The sequence below is a fragment of the Drosophila nasuta genome, chromosome 2L (genome assembly GCF_023558535.2).
Source record: "Drosophila nasuta strain 15112-1781.00 chromosome 2L, ASM2355853v1, whole genome shotgun sequence".
Classification (NCBI taxonomy): Eukaryota; Metazoa; Arthropoda; class Insecta; order Diptera; family Drosophilidae; genus Drosophila; species Drosophila nasuta.
The window spans coordinates 23,010,883-23,028,890 of record NC_083455.1 but is presented as its reverse complement, the minus strand read 5'-3'; the positions used below and the strand labels follow the sequence as shown (position 1 = coordinate 23,028,890).

At 35.7% G+C, this 18,008-nt stretch overlaps 1 protein-coding gene across 3 annotated transcripts in view; it reads right to left on the bottom strand.

Moving 5' to 3' along the window:
* Positions 1-18,008, bottom strand: part of LOC132791359 (platelet binding protein GspB) — a 75,141-nt gene that overhangs the window by 30,764 nt on the left and 26,369 nt on the right. The gene's annotated exons all lie outside the window — the stretch shown is intronic.

Here is an 18,008-nt window from a genome sequence, read left to right as displayed (position 1 = left end):
AGGTTCGCATGCAAATCGGCCAAAGGTTAACATAACTTATAATATGTTAACAAAACCGTTGACCTGCAATGTTGAACCCCTAAGCTAATTATCGGGGTGATGAGTGCGCAGCCGGACACAAAACAACAGTCGAGACACTGTAACAACAATGAAGTACTCGATACTCGAGCACACGCACAACAAATACACAACAACTTCGAACTATAGTTTTACCTTCAATATAGTGCATATAGTTTGTGATTCATTAAGCAAAAGCGTGGTCTAAAGTATCTGATTGATTAAACAGTACTTTTGCTTAAAGGAAGAAGCTGAAAGATTTTATAACAAGATTATTGCATTTACTGAAACTAAGATGTGGATTTGATTGAGTGTAATTAAAGGCAACAAAAATCTTTAAGTCCTCCATCTTATATATAATTATATTTCTATTATTCTATTCAATTCTATAGATGACTTTAGCTAACTAAACTTGGCTAATTCAAAAATATTAAAATATTTACTACACTTATTATACTTTGTCATAGTTGAAAAGCCAATTGAGTTCACATCACTTCACCGCAACCTGAACATAATCTTTAGGTGTTACAGTTCAAGATGATATCATTTTGTTGTATCTAGCAAGATATATGAGTAATTTGATGAATTAAGGGATCGATCTAATGCGTTGACTCACTGTTCAATTGCAGTTCAACGTTTTATTTATAGATTTAGCTGCAAATATGTAAGCCAAGTTTACATCATACTAGTAATAGACTTGAGTTTAATAAGTGTTTTAAATGGCAAGCTAACACTCTCTTATGTCATACTAAGATAAGTATATTTACTTTGTATATATAAGTATATATTACTACATGCAAGCGCTGACAGTTGAACGCTTCCGAATACGGTGAGAAAGCAGAAGCGAAGAAATAAATACTCTCACGAGAGAGAACTAAGAAAGAGAGAGATGCCGAGAGAGAGAAAGATTGAGTAAGGCAATATAGGCGTAAGCTAAACTGAATGATCTGTTACAAATGCAATTTACATCGTTTTGTATTTTTTAATTAAATAAGGTTGTGTTAGAAGATTTCAAGAGATTTCAGTCAGAGCTAAAAATTGAGTCTTGATAAGAACTTTATCATTTTCTTTTTGTAATAGTTAACAATTGCAATAAACTTAATGAATTTCGTTAAAATAAGTTTTTCTAAATAAATAATATTTTAAATTGTAACATATTATATATATTGAGTTATCAAAGTAAGAGCTTAAACGTTGTTTAATGTGCTTTGCAATGCTGATTTCAAGTTTTTAACTTTTTCCTTATTTATTTCTATCTTCAAAGCTATTAAATCAATAATCAGTTGTAAGTTTTTCACTTTTTATAATATTTTGGGTCATTTTTGTTAGTTAACTAGGAATCGCATTTTCTTATTACTTCTTTTCCTAAAGTTATTAAACCTATAAATGCTTTTCTTTTTTAGTTTTTAAAATTTCTTTTTCTAAAGTTAAATCAATAAATGTTTTTCGCCTTTAGTTTTGGCCTCTCACCAATATGCTCATTCAGTCAATAGTAGAGTACACACTCTGTCACACTCGCACACACACACACAAACAAATAAACACACACTTGCACACACTGGTTTATAGGACTGACCGCAGTGGCATACATTGAACTTTATGGTGCGGTTGAAGCTTCCGTCGCGCCCATCGTATAAATTGTTTATTTACATAGCACAAACATTTATTTATTTGCTCAGTCCTCCTCCTCTTACTCTCTACGATGCGTAGGTTCTCTCTCTCTCTTTTGCGTTTTGACGCATATAAATAATTTAATTGTAATTTAACTGGCAGAAATTAAACAAGCGAAAAAAAAGACGCTGAGAAGAAGTGAAGTGAAGATCAATGCGTGGCAAGAGACCGCGCCTCAAAACCCAACCAAAACATTGACCTTTTGCCACGGTGCAAGCATGATGCCAAGGTGTAAATTAATGGCAGCCGTGCCTCAAGAGTTGCAGACACCAAACAGCAACAACAACAGCAACATCGACTGCCAGCAGCAGCATAAATAATTAAATGAAATATTTACTAGCGAAATTAACAACAATTTGTAGTTTAGGCTCGTTAGGATCGTCGCTAGAATCGCAAAAGACTCCAAGAAGCCATCGGGAAACCAGTCATGAATCTTTTGCCCCACACCCAAACACACACACACACACATTGGACAACCTCCTGCAGCTCGAACGTGGATCAAATTTCAAAGATCACTTCCACACAATTGTGTATAAATATTGAATTGTATATTACTTTTGCGACGCTTATCATAAAATTGAGTTTATCATTGGTTAGCACTCATATTCAACTTGGCTTCATTTTCGCCTCGAAATGCTACCACAGTGTGGCAAAGTTTACGATAATTGTGATAGATTATCTTTAATGGTAATGTGATCAATGATAAATGTAAGAGATAATCTTAAAATAATGTAAATCTTAGTATATTCCGATGTTGCAATTTTATTTATAACGATAAAATTATATGAAATAAAAAATGAAAACCTTGCAAATTAGAAATAAAATAAAGAGTTCTAGTAAATTATTCTTTTTTTTTGTTCAATTACTAAAATTTCACTCGTATTGTAATATTTTTGTTTTAAAACACTTTAAGTCTCGACAACTACCATCAAAAAATTCAATTCATTACGATAACTTTATTCGAAATCTTATTTGGAAACCTTGAAAACTTAAATTGTAAGAAAAAATTCCATAAAAATTCTATAATATTCGTATTTTTCTGAAATTCTTAGAAATGTTTATATATTTTATTAAAATACGATAAGTATTCGCATTTTTTTTTGACATTCTGACTTTTATCTGGAAACAATTTTATCGTATTTCGATATTATAGTTTTAAGAAACTTCAATTTATGTTTCAACTATTACAATTATCAATTTCTATTCATTACTATAATTTTTATTGAATCCATTAGAAAAACTTTGCAAATTTCATATACAAACTATTTCGAATAAGAAATTATATGTTTTATATAACGAATACCAATATTTGTGGACTTTTAAAACTCTATTTTATATTTAGAAAAATTTCGAAATTGCTAAATTAGATTTTGATTGCAGTTCTACAATTATTATGCTCCAAGATCTTTAGAATGTCGCTAATAAACTTGCATCGTGTTTAACCACTGTGCTATCATTTGCTTGCTTTCAATCGAGTAACCATCTGCAGCCTGCCCTGCCCCACCCCGCTGCTGTCACCCCTCACTCTGAACGTCTGTTGGGAGTCCATCATGAGTTGCGGGCCGGGCTGCTGCTGATTGGCATCGCTTGGTGCCAATGGTGCTAAGTGCCGAATGCCGAATGTCGAATGCCGCGCTGGGGCCAAAGAGTGAACGGAGAGCAGAGAGAGGAGAAACGAGAGGGAAACGGCTAAACCGTAGACTGTGGCTAGAGAGACCGACTATGGAAGATTGTAAAAAAATAAACGTAGAGCTGACGTCGGCATCGGCATCGACATCAACATCAACATCGCGACATGCGCCGGCGACACACTGTTGACTTTTCCAGTTGAGGCTTGTGCTGTATTTTTATCACACACACACACACACACACTCACATAAACTATTCATGGGTGTGAGTCTGTGTGTGTGTGTGAATGATCCGCACAGTGACAGGCCGCATGTTGGGTCGACAAGTGTCAATAGTACTAATAGACGACCGACTCTGGGTCTCAGGGGCTAGGCTAGGCTTCAAGCTCTAGCGAAGTGTCTGAGCACGTTCGCAAGAGAGCAAGCAACAGAGAGAGAGAGAGAGAGCGAGAGATAGAGTGAGAGAGAGCGAGAGTTCTGGAAATAACAAAAAGCAACGGTAAAGTTCATTGCCATTTGGCTGTTGACTATTTGGCTTTTGGGGCACGTCACGGGGCCCTCAACAACAACAGCGACACAAACACAAACACACACACACACACACATATCGTCACGTTGGCAAACACAGCTGCCAGCCAGCGACCCAATCGCCTCCCCCTGTTGTTGTTGTTGTTATCGTCATGTGACCATTTTTCATAGACCTCTTCGTAACGCCCAGACCCCAGAAAATTGTCTCAGATTCTTTTAAGTGTAATTTGATTTCGATTTGATAAATCGCCAAAGAGTTTTTTAGAGCAGCTGTTGCTGATGGATTCATCTCAAAAGTCTAGACCTCTTGCCAGACCTTGTTGCAATCAGACTTACAAAAGCCAGGCCATGGGTTCGTTCGTGTCGCGGAGTGTTAAAATTAAACACACACACACAAATACTCACAAATATAAGCGTAGTGTGCTTATCAGCTTTTGACCTCATTTAAAAACCAAATAAAACGCAACGCTCGAGAGCAAATAGCGCCCCAACGATTTATGCGAACTTTGAGACGCCTCACATTTCAGTGCTCCGTTCTTATCGCCTAGCCGGAGAGAGATCAGGGCAAGGGGGAACAGCCAGCGTGAAGGGAGAAATAAGGTTGTTTCAACTTTGTACTCCTCAAACAAAAAAATGGAGAAGCGCAATACGAATGTGGCATACTCTACATTATTATTATATTATAAATAGAATTATGAATGTAAAGGCGTTCTAAAATATACTATTATTTGGTATATAGTACGCACTTTGGTATTTTTCTGATACTTTCATTGTTTCAACTGTATTGTCCCCAAAGAGAAGAATATGGAAAGTTTACGAATTTTTCAAACCTCAATTAATGTTATAATATTAAAATTGAATTATAGATAGAATGGCGATCTAAAGTGTACTTTTATTTGGTATATAGTATGTAGTTTGGTATTTTAGTATTTTTATTAAATATTGGTCGTGCCAACTTTGTACTCCCCAAAGAAGAGAAGTGAGGAAAAGAACATGGGAAAGTGTACGAATTTGTCAAAACCAAAATAAATAATATAATATTATAAATATAAATGCATTATATAGTATTTTAGTATTTTTGTATTTTGTAATATTTTAATACTTTTGTTTTTTGTTTTTTTTTTATTTAATGTTCAAATTGTGATGAATTCTTTTTATTGATTTAAAACCAGACTGATAATAATTTGAAAGTATATACTTTTAGTTGGAAATACTTCGTGACCTATCGATCTTGACACCTCATTGCGTAACTACAAACGCTTTCAACAAACAATATTGCACTCCAAAAGCCAAGTGAGTTTCTCAGGTTGCCTTAAATTTCATTTGACTTTTGTTTTGTCACATTTCGTAGATAAACATTTATGGGTTACTATCAGCAACTGCATCAGTTTGTTGGGCTCTCTAGTTCTCAGTTCTCAGTTCGCAGTCGGTTTCTCGGTTTCATTTTCTGGCTCATTTTCAGTATTAATTGTTATTGTTGTTGGCTGGCTTTATTAACGTGATTTCTTGTATCTCAAGTGTTCGGACGGTCGTTCGGTCGTTTTGGGGTCTTATCGCTGTGTTTGTCCAAGTGCCAGTTGAACTGTTCAGCACAGTACACGTAAGTAGTCCATATATATGGCCTGCCTGGCACCGCGAGACGCGACATTGAAGCGGAGATACGACGGTTGAGGAAGGGGAGAGAAAGAAGGAGACGGTGACGGAGACTGAGAGTTGAGCTGTTTGCCTGCTCTTGTTACTTACTTATTATTGTTAGACTTTTCAGTTATTGTTGCTGTTGTTGTTGTTGTTGTTGTTGGTTTTTGGTTCAGTGTGTGTTCTTAATTTTCGTTATGGTCGCATTTTTGTAAATCATGTCGCATTTATTAGATCATCAAGGTGTTAAAGATTGTATGCCCCGCTCCCCTTTCCTCTTTCCATCAAACACCAAACACGCGTTTCACTGATAATACTTTTCGTCTGACTCTCTGGCCTTTTTTCTCTGTGTGTGTTTGCGTGTGCGATGAAAGTAATTCAAAGTTCATTAGTGTCTGATTTTTGGTTTCTTGATTTGAATGACACGCCCCCAATGTAAACAACCGAAAACCTCGTTCACATTTATCACATGAAACTCTAACAAAAATAAAAACAGCAACAAAGAACAAACCAAACAAAACAACAAAAAAAAAAACAACAAACCAACAAGAATTTCTTTATCTTTATGATGACAATCGCTTGGAATGCAATTTTCATGTGGAAATTTCCAAAAAAAAATAACAAAAATAAATAAACAAAAAGCGAGTTCAAGGAGCGAAGTTGATAAGTTAAACTATAAAAACGTTTAATCAGTGATATCATAATATTATGTTCTTTTGTAGAAAACAGTTCCACAATGAACTCAAGAACTGAGCTTTGAGATACCCGCTACGCATTTTGAATTAAAGTAAAACAATGCAGTATTAATTTAAAAAAATACAAAATTAATAATACCGCAAAAATATTAAAATATACCTCAAGCTGTATACATTCAAAATATAGCACAGAGTGCGAGCACCTTAAAATATACCTAATTTATGTACCACAAAATGCTAAAAATATGCAAAAACTTTGGTATATTGATATAGTAATACATTCAAAATATACCATAGAGTACAAAATATACCAAATTGTCAGGAAAAGCAACTAAGACCCATATTAAATAGATATTGTTGCCTGTATTTCTTAAATAACTTCTAAAATTTTTATCAGAGTTCTTATAGCAAACATTTCCACTATAAACTGAAAAACTTAACCATAAATGTTTGTTAATTACTTCCCCTGTTAAGCCCATCATACAACAAACTATTGGAAAATATATTGGAATGCAATTTTCATGTGGAAATAAATAATCAAAATAGAATTTTTAAAGCGACTTAAAGTAGCGAAGTTGATAAATAAAACTATAAAAACGATCAATCAATGACAAAATATTAAGTTTTTTAGCAAACTTTTCCATGATGAGCTCAAGAACTAAAGAATAAAATGTTTGCCAATTACCTCCATAGTTAAACCCATCAAATTTGGTATGCAACAAACTATTAGGAAACATATTGCGAATAAAATATTCTTAAGTCGCCCCGTTAGGCAAGCAAAGCAATTAAAGTGAAGTACAATATGTAAAAATAATGATTATATAAGGTCTGCGAGAGCGCGGTTGTTGTTCGCTGCCAATTAACCCAAATGGAAACTTACTTGGCCGAAAGATAGATAGCCAGTTACGAGTGCCATAAACACATGAAGCCCCTCAGGTAGTATTAGTATTCTATATAGTATATATTAACTGTGCTGATATGCTCGAGAGTTAGCATAATATTGTATGGTTTATATGGCTATAGACGCGAAGAGAGGCGTATTATTATGATGCTTGTGGGCAACTCGCGTCACACATTTGGCCAAGTCATAAAGCAACTAATTGCAGCCACTAGATACATGCCACACACACATACAGAGACAGAGAATGAGAGAAAAGTGAGTGATAAAAACGAAACGGTATGCAATTAAATAGAAGAACAACCAAAGAGCAGAAGGGAGCGAGTTGCTATCGAAGAAGTGCGCTTGCGCGCGCGCCAAAAAGGAGTGGAAAGGGGGGAGGGGGAGTGAAGGGGAAGAGGAGAGGTGTGTAGATAGATGCATGTGGGCATAGCGCACACGCGAATCTGCAGCGAAGCAGCAACATTAGACATGCAACTGGCAACTTGCAACTTGCGCAAATTTATGAACCTGAACCTGCGGGGCCAAGACAACGCTAGAAAGAGAGGGAAGGAGAGAGAGAGAGAGAACGAGAGAGATTGAGGCTGGCAAAAACAATATTGCCAGAGCAACGAAACGAAGTAAAAATCAAATTAAAACCAGAGCAGGCAAGCACGAAATTTCTAAGGAAATTTCACCCCGTATGTGGTTTGAAGTTGTTGTTGTTTTTTGTGGCGGCATGCAACAAATGGCCGACTGCCAAGAGATGTTTGCGGCTGTGGCAAGCAGCAACATCTACAACAGCAGCAGCAACAGCAGCCTGTGGTGAATGACCAAAGCGCATTAAGGCAGCCAAGCGACCAACCAGAGCAACACCAAACAACAACCAAACAGGCAGAGTAAAAAAAAAAACCTGTGCTAATTATTATTTAGTGCAGTTCAAGCCACGAGAGGTGGCAAGAGGCGAGGCAGCCAATGCCACTGCCACCGCCAGATAGACTCGAGACTAGACTCTCGACTCTCCTTCAGTCTTCAGCTTTGAGTCTTCAGTCTCGACTCTCGACTCGGCTGCAATCTGCACCAATTTAACCAAATAAGGCGCTTTTAGCGGCCAAATGCATTGCATGCAACGTCGTCGACGACGCATTGCAACAAGAGAAATCTGCAGCAAGTTGAAAGGCCTCTAGCTCAGCGCTCAGTTCGTCCGTCTCTTTCTCTGTCTCCCTCTCCCCTATCTCGCTCTCTGGGTTGCACCTGTTTTACAGGAATTCAGAATTCAAGCGTCGTCGTCGTCGATAATAAACTTTAATGCTAATAGTAGTTGTACATCATCTGCAATGAACCAAAAAGCCAAGCGAGAGACTCTTTCGAAGGGGGCAACTAAAAATCAAATTCCATTAAAGCAATTATATATGCCACAATGTGGCAAGAGGCAGCAGCAACAGCAGCAACAACAGCCGAGGTTGCCTCGACAGCTTGACGTACTGAGAATCGCAGAGAGCGGCGTAATTAGAATTTTTGATTAGCCAAACCTGTCAACTTGCCCTCGCCTCTTCCTACTCTTCCCCTTTCCTCTTGCCACCTTGCCACCTTGTTGCACGAGTCCAGTTTGTCCAGTTCAAATGGCAGAAGGTGTTAATAATTTATGAACATTTTCGCCTTTTGCACTGATTTCCAATTTCAATTCAATTTGCGGCATCCAAACTGACAACTGACAACTGACAGTTGACCGTTAGTCGCTGTCTGCACTCGGCGCGGACTTTGGCTGCTGTTGCTGCTGCTGCAACTTGTTGCAAATTCACTTTACTGCATTTATAATCAAATAATTGTGAATTGATTTGAGTCAAAGCCAAACTGACAATCAGCTGCAACAGGTTGTTTAGCTAACAAGGAACTAGCTATGCTTTTTTCTCTTAGTAAGTTGTTTGACCCCAAGTTAAATTCAATGAAAGAAGCCGAAGCAACAAAAGAAATTGTAAAGGATTACATTAAGATGGGTTGGAAATCTTTTAAATAAATACTGTTCAAACTTTGAGAATAATGAAAATAAATATCAAACATAATATTATAATATATTTGATATATATTTCTATTGTAAAAGATATTAACACAAATCCTACAAATATTTTATGAAAATAAATAAAGTGCAAATTTTGAGAAGAGATTTCAAAGTTTATATTGGAAATAGAAATAATAAGCTTGAACATTTTTTAAGACACAAATGATTTAAATTTGAGAAGAATGAAAATAAATTTGAAAAGTTTTACACGCTTGAAAATCTTTAAATTTAATGATACAGAAAATTCAAATTATTAGCATAAAAAGCTGACTTTTTAAAGGATATTAGAAAAATTATATTATTTTACTATATTACTATACAACTATATTAACAAAAAATTCATTAATGTTTTTAGACAAAAAATTAATGTTGAAATAAAGTTAAAGTTTTGAGAAGAAATTTCAATGTCCATATCACGAATAAGATTAGCAAACTTTTATAAAATATTAAGAAAACACTTCAAAAGTAAAGTTCAATTTTGTATAAATTTTGTAAAACCAATTTGACAAACATAAGACAATGTCGCATAAAAAAATCCTTAAAGTTAACAAATGAAATATTTTAATGCAACTAACATTAAAATGAACAAACAAATCAAGCTAGATAAATAAAGTGACAAATGTGCAGAATTTGCGAAATTTGTTGATTGAAAACGAACAAACAATTTGATAAAGTGACGAATATAAATAAAAGTTAACAAACAATTTGCCAATTGTCGCAGATGTAGGACGAGGCGAGAGAGGGAGAGGTGAGTTGTTAATGCCAACTGTTTGAGTGCAGGTTGCAAGCTGCAACCAGCTGTGCAACGCGCTGTGGCAAGACGAGAGATGCAAGCTTAGCTTGGCGTCTTTCCAGGCTGCGGTTGTGGCGTAAAAAATCAAGTGCAGATTAATTAAATTCGATAATTAAATGAACGTAGCGAGTGGAGATCGTGTCTGGTTTGTTGTTGGTTTTATGCGGCAGCAGCAGCTTCGTTGCACATTGAGGGTGCCCCGTTGGTTGTTGCTGGTTATATGTGTGTTGCTGCACAGTTTGTAAGTCGCCGCTTCTCTGCGCCTAATGCATTTCTGTGATTTGGGCGCAGCGAATTAATGCGCAGCGCTCTATAAATTTGTCAGCAATTAAATGAGGCAGCTGAAGGACCCCCCGCTGTCCCCTCCTTGCAACTCTTGCCACGCCTCTGCAGCATTGGGAAAGTCTCAGTTGCAGTCTCAGTTTGCAGTTTGCGACTCTGAAATCTCTGCGGTGCAGTTAAACGCGACTCGTGCCATATATCAGCTGCCTTTGCAGCAAGTTGCTTTTTTTTTTGGCATTAGACACACACACACATATACGATATATCGTATGTATTTACAGCTATATAGCATAGGTATTTATATCGCGATAGCTGCCACAAACTCTGAACTTTATAGACTCTCTTGATGATCTCTCGCTGGCATTGGCATTTTGGCTTCTTTTTTTTGTGGCAAACTAATTCCGCATGCAACTGCCAAACGCTTGATTGATATTTGGCGATAAAGATGAAAATGCCGCTTCAAACTCTGTGTGTAGCAACACATGTAGCACATGCAACAACGGCAGCAAATAAGTATTAAACTCGTCCACAGATGCCAACAGTGCATGTTGCACATAAATTTATCGAGTTCAAGCGCAGTTGTTGCAAATTTATGTGGCAACACAGCGATCGCAGCCTTTCGAGTCTTGTTGTTTTACTTTTTCTCGGCTGCAAGTTGAAGGCAATTCGTGGGGCGTGTCCTGTTAACAAGAGCGCTGCGAATGCTGCCAGTAGAGAAAGAGACAGAGATAGAGACTACAACTTGCTTATAGATAGATCTGTGAACTGCTTATTATATAGGTAAACTTATTAATAATGTGGTATTATTCTCAGAATATACCGAATTAATATACCAAAAAATACTAAAACATGCTGAAGGCTATACTTGGTATATCGGTATGGAGCTAAATTTGTGTGATCTCAAAATACACCTTAAATATACTAACGTACACCGAATAGTGGTATTATTCTCAAAATATACCGAGTCAATATACCAAAAAAAAAACTAAAACATACTGAAAGCTATACTTGGTATATTCTGAGATACTCGCATAGTTGTATTATTCTCAAAATATACCAAATTAATATACCGAAAATATACTAACGTTTACCAAAAACTATATTTGGTACGTCTATAAAGCGCTACATTCGTGTGCTCTCGAAATATACCAAATAAATACGCCAAAATATACCACCATATACCGAAAGCTATATTTGGTATACCGAAAAGATATTCCCTTTAAAATGTCCTTAATTAGAAAACAATCTTTTTGTACCACATTGCGTATACTTTATGGCTAAGACAAGTCGAAAGTCGCAAGTCAAAGCGCTAACTGTAAAACCGTTTGCCGAGTCGCCAAGCACTTGACATTTGTAACATGCAATTACATAGACAGACAGACAACAAGTCTCTCTCTATAGAGAATATAGTATTTTTGCCCGCCCAAAGGTTCTTTGATAATTTCCAGTTATATGCGCACATAATATATAGGTGGCATACATAATATATAGTTGCCATATATTATACGCAGCTCTTGTCGTTGTTCCTGGTTGTTGTCGTTGTTGTTGCTGTTGCTGTCGACGTCTGCGTCTCTCTTTCTTGGCTTGTGTTCAACGAGTTCAAGCAGTTCAGAACCTTTGCACGCGAACTTATCGCTGCGTCAATGTTGCGATGTCTCACTCTCTCTCTCTCTCTCTTTCTTGCTGCTCCTCGACAACACGTTCGCTGCTTAGAGTGGCCCAAAAACACCGGACAGACAAATAAATCAACGCATTTTTCAAGTGCGACAGTCAAAAATGTTGCATTAAGGGTAGCACCAACATAATAAATATTCGAACAAGTTAAAAGATTGTTAGAAAACATTACAACACTAATAAAACTAATTAAAATTGAGAAAATATTTACAGAGTCCACTCCTCAATTGTTATCGTTAAATAATAAAAACTGATTATGAATAAAATAAATAGAGAATGCGAAAACTCAATTACGAATCTTTGAACAATTTAACGTTTGAATGTTTAATCAAACAATTACTGCTTTCAGAATGAAATTAGAACAAAATTGGACTTTGCACATTTCTGTTCTGTTCACAAGATATTGACATTATCTATCGACGAATAATATTTGAAATAACTAAATTTAACAAGTAAGAAAGCTTCAGTCGAGTGTGCTTTGTTGTGAGATATTTTGCAGTGTGGTATTATAAAAATATACCAAATTAATATACCGTAAATATACCAACTATATTTGGTAATTCGTTAAAATGCTCGACTGAGAGATACTAGCAACGTGATATTATTTTAAAAATATACCAAAATATACTAACATATGCCATAGGCTATATTTGGTATATTAATATGCTGCTACATTTATCTGCTCGACTGTAAGAAATTTGCAGTGTGGTATTATTATCAAAATATACCAAATTAATAAACCGAAAATATACTAACACATACCAAAGGTTATATTTGGTATATTAATATACTACTACATTCAATAGACACTTGGATCAATTATTTCATCTCATCTTTATATATATTCTTATAAAAACCCCACAATAAACCCAGTCTTAAACTAAATCTATTAATACGAAAACAAAATGTTGCCTCAATTCCAAAAGGAATTCGTTAAATAAATGTAGTGGAATTAATTGCTGGAATACCCCCAATGGAATTGCGGCCTGCCCACGTCAAGCGATTGGGGGTGACCCTTTTATTTTTGATTGTGTTTAACAGAAAATGTGAACAAGTGTGTGTACGAGTATTTTGATTGTTTCATAAAGTATATTTATAATCAATAGCATAACAATACCAACAGCAACAACAACAACAACAACAACAACAACAACAGCGACAATCAACAAACGCGCAACGATGTCGCGCCTGATTATATAAAATAAATATCTTTGACTTGAACTTTTGCTGTGTTGACTGTTCCCATTTTGCCTGCGCACACACACATGCGACACTTGTGTATGTGTGTGTCTGTGTGTTTGTGTATATGCATATGTGGTGTATGTACATATTTCAAAAACCGAGCAAAAAGTCAAAGCAGCAAAGCGGTCGCCGCGTACAAAATTCAACAGCAGCAAATAACAACAACAACAAGCAGCAACAAGCAGTCGGGCTACATATAGTACACAGATCAGCCAGCAACAACAACAACACAAACAACAACAACAACAGCAGCAGCAACAAATGTATACACAAACGTCAAAAAAGTCAACTGCGCCGCTGCCATTTGATAAGAGGCCACAAGTGTAAATATAGACGACGACACCAAAAGCAACAGCAGCAACAACAACAGCAGTAGCGACTGCGACGCCAACGTCGCTGCCGACGTCGACAACGTCCACGACCGTTGACTGGCCGAGTCAAACGTAAACGCCTCTCGCACTCTGCTTCGCCTCCCTCTCCACTCTCTTCTGTCTGCCTGCGCTCTCTTTGACAACGCGCAGAGAGCCCACGTTCGCTCGCTCTCTCTCTCTCTTGCACTCTTTTGGCGTGCCACACGACGTATGCGCAATGCGCTTCGCTTCGCATTGATTGATACCGCAAAGTTGGCTTTGCCTTTGTGTTCGCTGTACTTTTTGCATGCGTCTCGCTCGCAGTTCAGCAGAGTTCACTTTGGGCAGCTATTGTTGTTGCATTCGCTTTTTTTTTTTTTTGGCATGTGCGTAGGTGGAAAGGTGCGAGAGAGAGAGAGAGAAGGAGACGGGGGAGAGAGAGGCACTAACGACTTGCCCGCATTGCGGGGGCTGCTGAAACTAGGTCAAATTTGGGGTAAGTTTACGATCGATAGGCGCTTTAAAGTTTGTTTATTTAGCAAAACAAATGGAGGTAGTTTGACATAATATACAAATTAAATTTCATTTTGTAAAATTATTATAAAATACAATTTAAAAATGCACATTAACTTTGTCTTATAACAAAAGAAGAGTCAATAAAAATATAATTTAAAAATGCACATTAATTTTATATTGCAACAAAACAAAGGATATTGAAAAATTTCCAACTTTAGAAAATTTTTAGAAGTTTTAAAAATTATAATTTATAAAATGCATATTTTAAATATTTTTGTTTTATAATAAAACACATGAACGAAAATATATGAATAAATTTTATCTTTCTACATTAATTCTATTTGTGGCATTTTTAGAAGTTGAAACCAGAAAATCAAGAAATTCTAAATGATTAAAAAAGTACGAACCAAAATATTTCCTTTTTCCAACATTGCCAATTTATGGGAATTTTAGCAAATAAATAAGAGAATATTTCAAAGATACCAAAAATTGAGCAACAATGACACAAAACTATTAAAATCATAAATTTCTCAGTTGATAAGCAGCTAAATATATAAAAAGCAACATTTTCGGAAACCATAAAATTTAATACTTTAAATTAAATATCTCAATATGAAATTTATATTTTGAAGTATTTATAAATGTAGTTTAAAAGTTCATAGCAAGGTTGGTTGCAAACAAATTTCAATTATAAATCGCATTCCTTTAATAACGTTTATTAAATTTAATGCATATTTTAGTTTGCCAAGTTACTAAAGTATTTAAATTTGTGACGTTCCACCTCTTAACTTTATTGTCGTACTTGTTGTTTGTGTCCTAAATGAAGCATCGAAAATCGCAATCAATTTTCAGGCAAGTGAGAAAAGTTAAACGCCGTAATTTATGCAGCATAAATGGCTATAATGATGCCACATGCCACAGCAACAACAATGGCGCAGCATTGTTTTGGATGGTCTTACAAAAAAAAAAAAAGAGAAAAAGAAAAAGAAAAGAAAAAAGACTTGCAACAATGCGATTAAATGACGCGTGCACCATGCAATTTAACAGCTCAATATTTGCATAATAACAGCGCGTGACAACAACAACAACAGCAAAAAGAACAACAACGATAACAACGAAGCAATCGAAGCAATTCAATTGCAATTCCAACTGAGCTGAGCAAGTCAAAGCAAAGCAAAGCAAACAAAGGAGCCACAAGATACTCGATTGTGGGTGTAAGAGAAAAAGACTCCGGTCAGGTGCTAAGAGGGGAATGAGAGAGGGAGGAGGGAGAAGGGAGGGAGGCACACGATATTTCAGTTGAAGCTGATCATAAATTGCACTTGGCAAAACTTGGCGCTCCAATGACGGATTGACAAATCGGGCAAAAGGTTTTTTTTGCTTCCCTACTTTGTGACAAATTTATGACAGACTTTTGTCTGCCTTAATGATCATCAGGATGACAATAATGATGATCATCGTCACAATGATCGTGATGGCACGTGAAGACGCGCCAATGTTTATGACTGTGGCCAAGGTAATAATTTGCCAACAATTTTTCAACAACAAAGCATATGGAAGGAGGAGGAGAAGTCTCCTCCTCAGAAGAGGAGGCTGACTGCCACGATGATCATGATGATCATCATAATCGTAATGATGATAATTTGCATTTTAAATGCGCGACAATGCGGCACGTGAAGCAGAGAAAGAGAAAGAGAGAGAGACGACTTAGCGATGGCATCTTTTGAGGCCATTTGAATACACTCTCTGTACTTCAGTTGTGAGTTTGCATTTTGGCATAAAGTACTCTAGCACTAGCCCAACTCGACTCGACTCGTCTATCGTTGTGGCTCAAAGGAGTCGCCTTATTTGGCCATGGCCCAAAAGATCGCTGCTGTCGTCGTCGTCGACGTTTCAGCCATACAAATTTGTCACACGAAATTGGTGTTTGTGACAAATCGAGTAGAGAGCGAAAATCGAGATGGAGGTGGGAAAGAGGAGAATGAAGATCGCGAGGATCGGTAGAGAATGCTAGGGAGTCTCTGGAGTCTCTCTCTCCTCTTACTTTGTGGTGACAAGTGATTGAACTATTATACTGCTCTTATATGGCTGCATTTTCCTCAGACTGATGTTTATGCTCATGCCTCAGCTCATATGCATTTTTGTACAGTTAACTTTTAGGCCAGGCCAAAACGCATCGCAATGGCTAAATAATTTGAGGCTAGGATTGTCTCCAAACACTCGACAGCAGATTGTGAAACTTACGTGTGAGAAAGAAAAAGTCTCGCAGGCAAACCAAATTGGGAATGAGAAAAGTGACTGCGTTTGGAGTGCATTATAAAAGAAAGGATTTGATAAGATCTTAAAAAACAGTTGTGCTAAAGCAACATATGAATAAATCTTTACTAAATGCATGAAATATTCCTAAGGAATCTATCAATCTGTCCATGTTAAGTTTCATACTATAAAAATAATTTGGTAATTTCTATACGAAATATTTGTACATATTTTATTTGTGAATAAAAACAAAAAATGCGGTATTAATTTTAAAATATACATAATACTAAAAATATACGCAAAATACTAATACCTAAAAATACTAAAGATATAACAAAGGCTAAATTTGGTATATTTATATAGTACTAAATTCAAAATATACCATATAGTGCAAAATATACTAGAATACTGAAAATATACCAAAGACTTAATTTGGTATATTGATATAGTACTAAATTTAAAATATACCGTATAGTGCAAAATATACCAGAATACTAAAAATATACCAAAGGCTAAATTTGGTATATTGATATAGTGCTAATTTCAAAATATACTATAGAGTGGAAAATATACCAGATTATCAGTCACAACAACAAAGATCAGTATTATTTTTTAAATAACTTCTTCAATTTTTGTCCGATCGCAACCAAATGTTCAGGAATCATAAAAATTATAGTTATTACTGAATGTACAAAAAATCGAATTTGCTAATCTCTCTACGACACATTTTTATATATTTTATTTGAATAATAAATATACTTAAACCATTTTTGGAATATTTTAAAAGTTTATATTGGTTGTTAAAAATAAAGAATCTTCTTTAAAACTTACAATGCAATGTTAGAAGTTTTTTCCTGAATTCATTCATATTTATTTTCGATTTTAATAACAAATTATCAACGCTTAAAAATCTATGTAAAATACTGTGTAATCTGTGAAATCATAACTCCTAAAATAACTCATTAAAACAGTGTAATTTGTAGATTCAAAGATATGTCAAAAGATAGTAAAAGAATGAAAACACGAAAAATATGAATATAAAAGCTGGCATAAAAAAGATAAATCGCAAAAATGTGTGAATAGCGTAAAGAATGAAAAGCATGAATCGACTTCTGTTTGGTAGTAAGGCATGAAAAGTATAAAAATACGAAACTGAGTTGATAAAGAGCCATGAATGGGTATTATCCATATGAAAAGACAACAGAACACGAAATGTGAAGAAAGCAATCAGCAATTCTTCAATATGGAAACCGCGCAGAACTTTTGAATGAGACAACAAAACAAAGGGCTTGAAAAAAAAAGAGAAGAATGAAAGAAAAAGTGAAGCTGATAATACGTTCAAGATAAACAGTTCAAGACAATCTCTAGAAGAATGCGGACTTTATTAGTTCTGAATCAGAATTTTGATCTAAAAACGGATAAGCCAAAGTATAAAACTCATTTGCTCGGATTGCAATAGTTCAGTTAATCGAAGAGTCATTTTTATGATAACTACGAACGTTCGTTCTTCTCTCGACCACAAAAATCCAGCAAGCTAATTGAGACATCATCAGCAGAGTTAGAGACTCGTCAACACCCAGACTAAGTAAACATAAAAATAGAAGCGAGCGAATGAAGCAAAGTAAAAGGCAAGTGTAAATAGCCCCCAAGAGGAAGTCTACAAATGAGAGAGAGCGAAATCCTCCAGCCCCAAAACATAAAATCAGCAACAATTTAATAGCAATTTTACAACGTGTGCGCGGCAA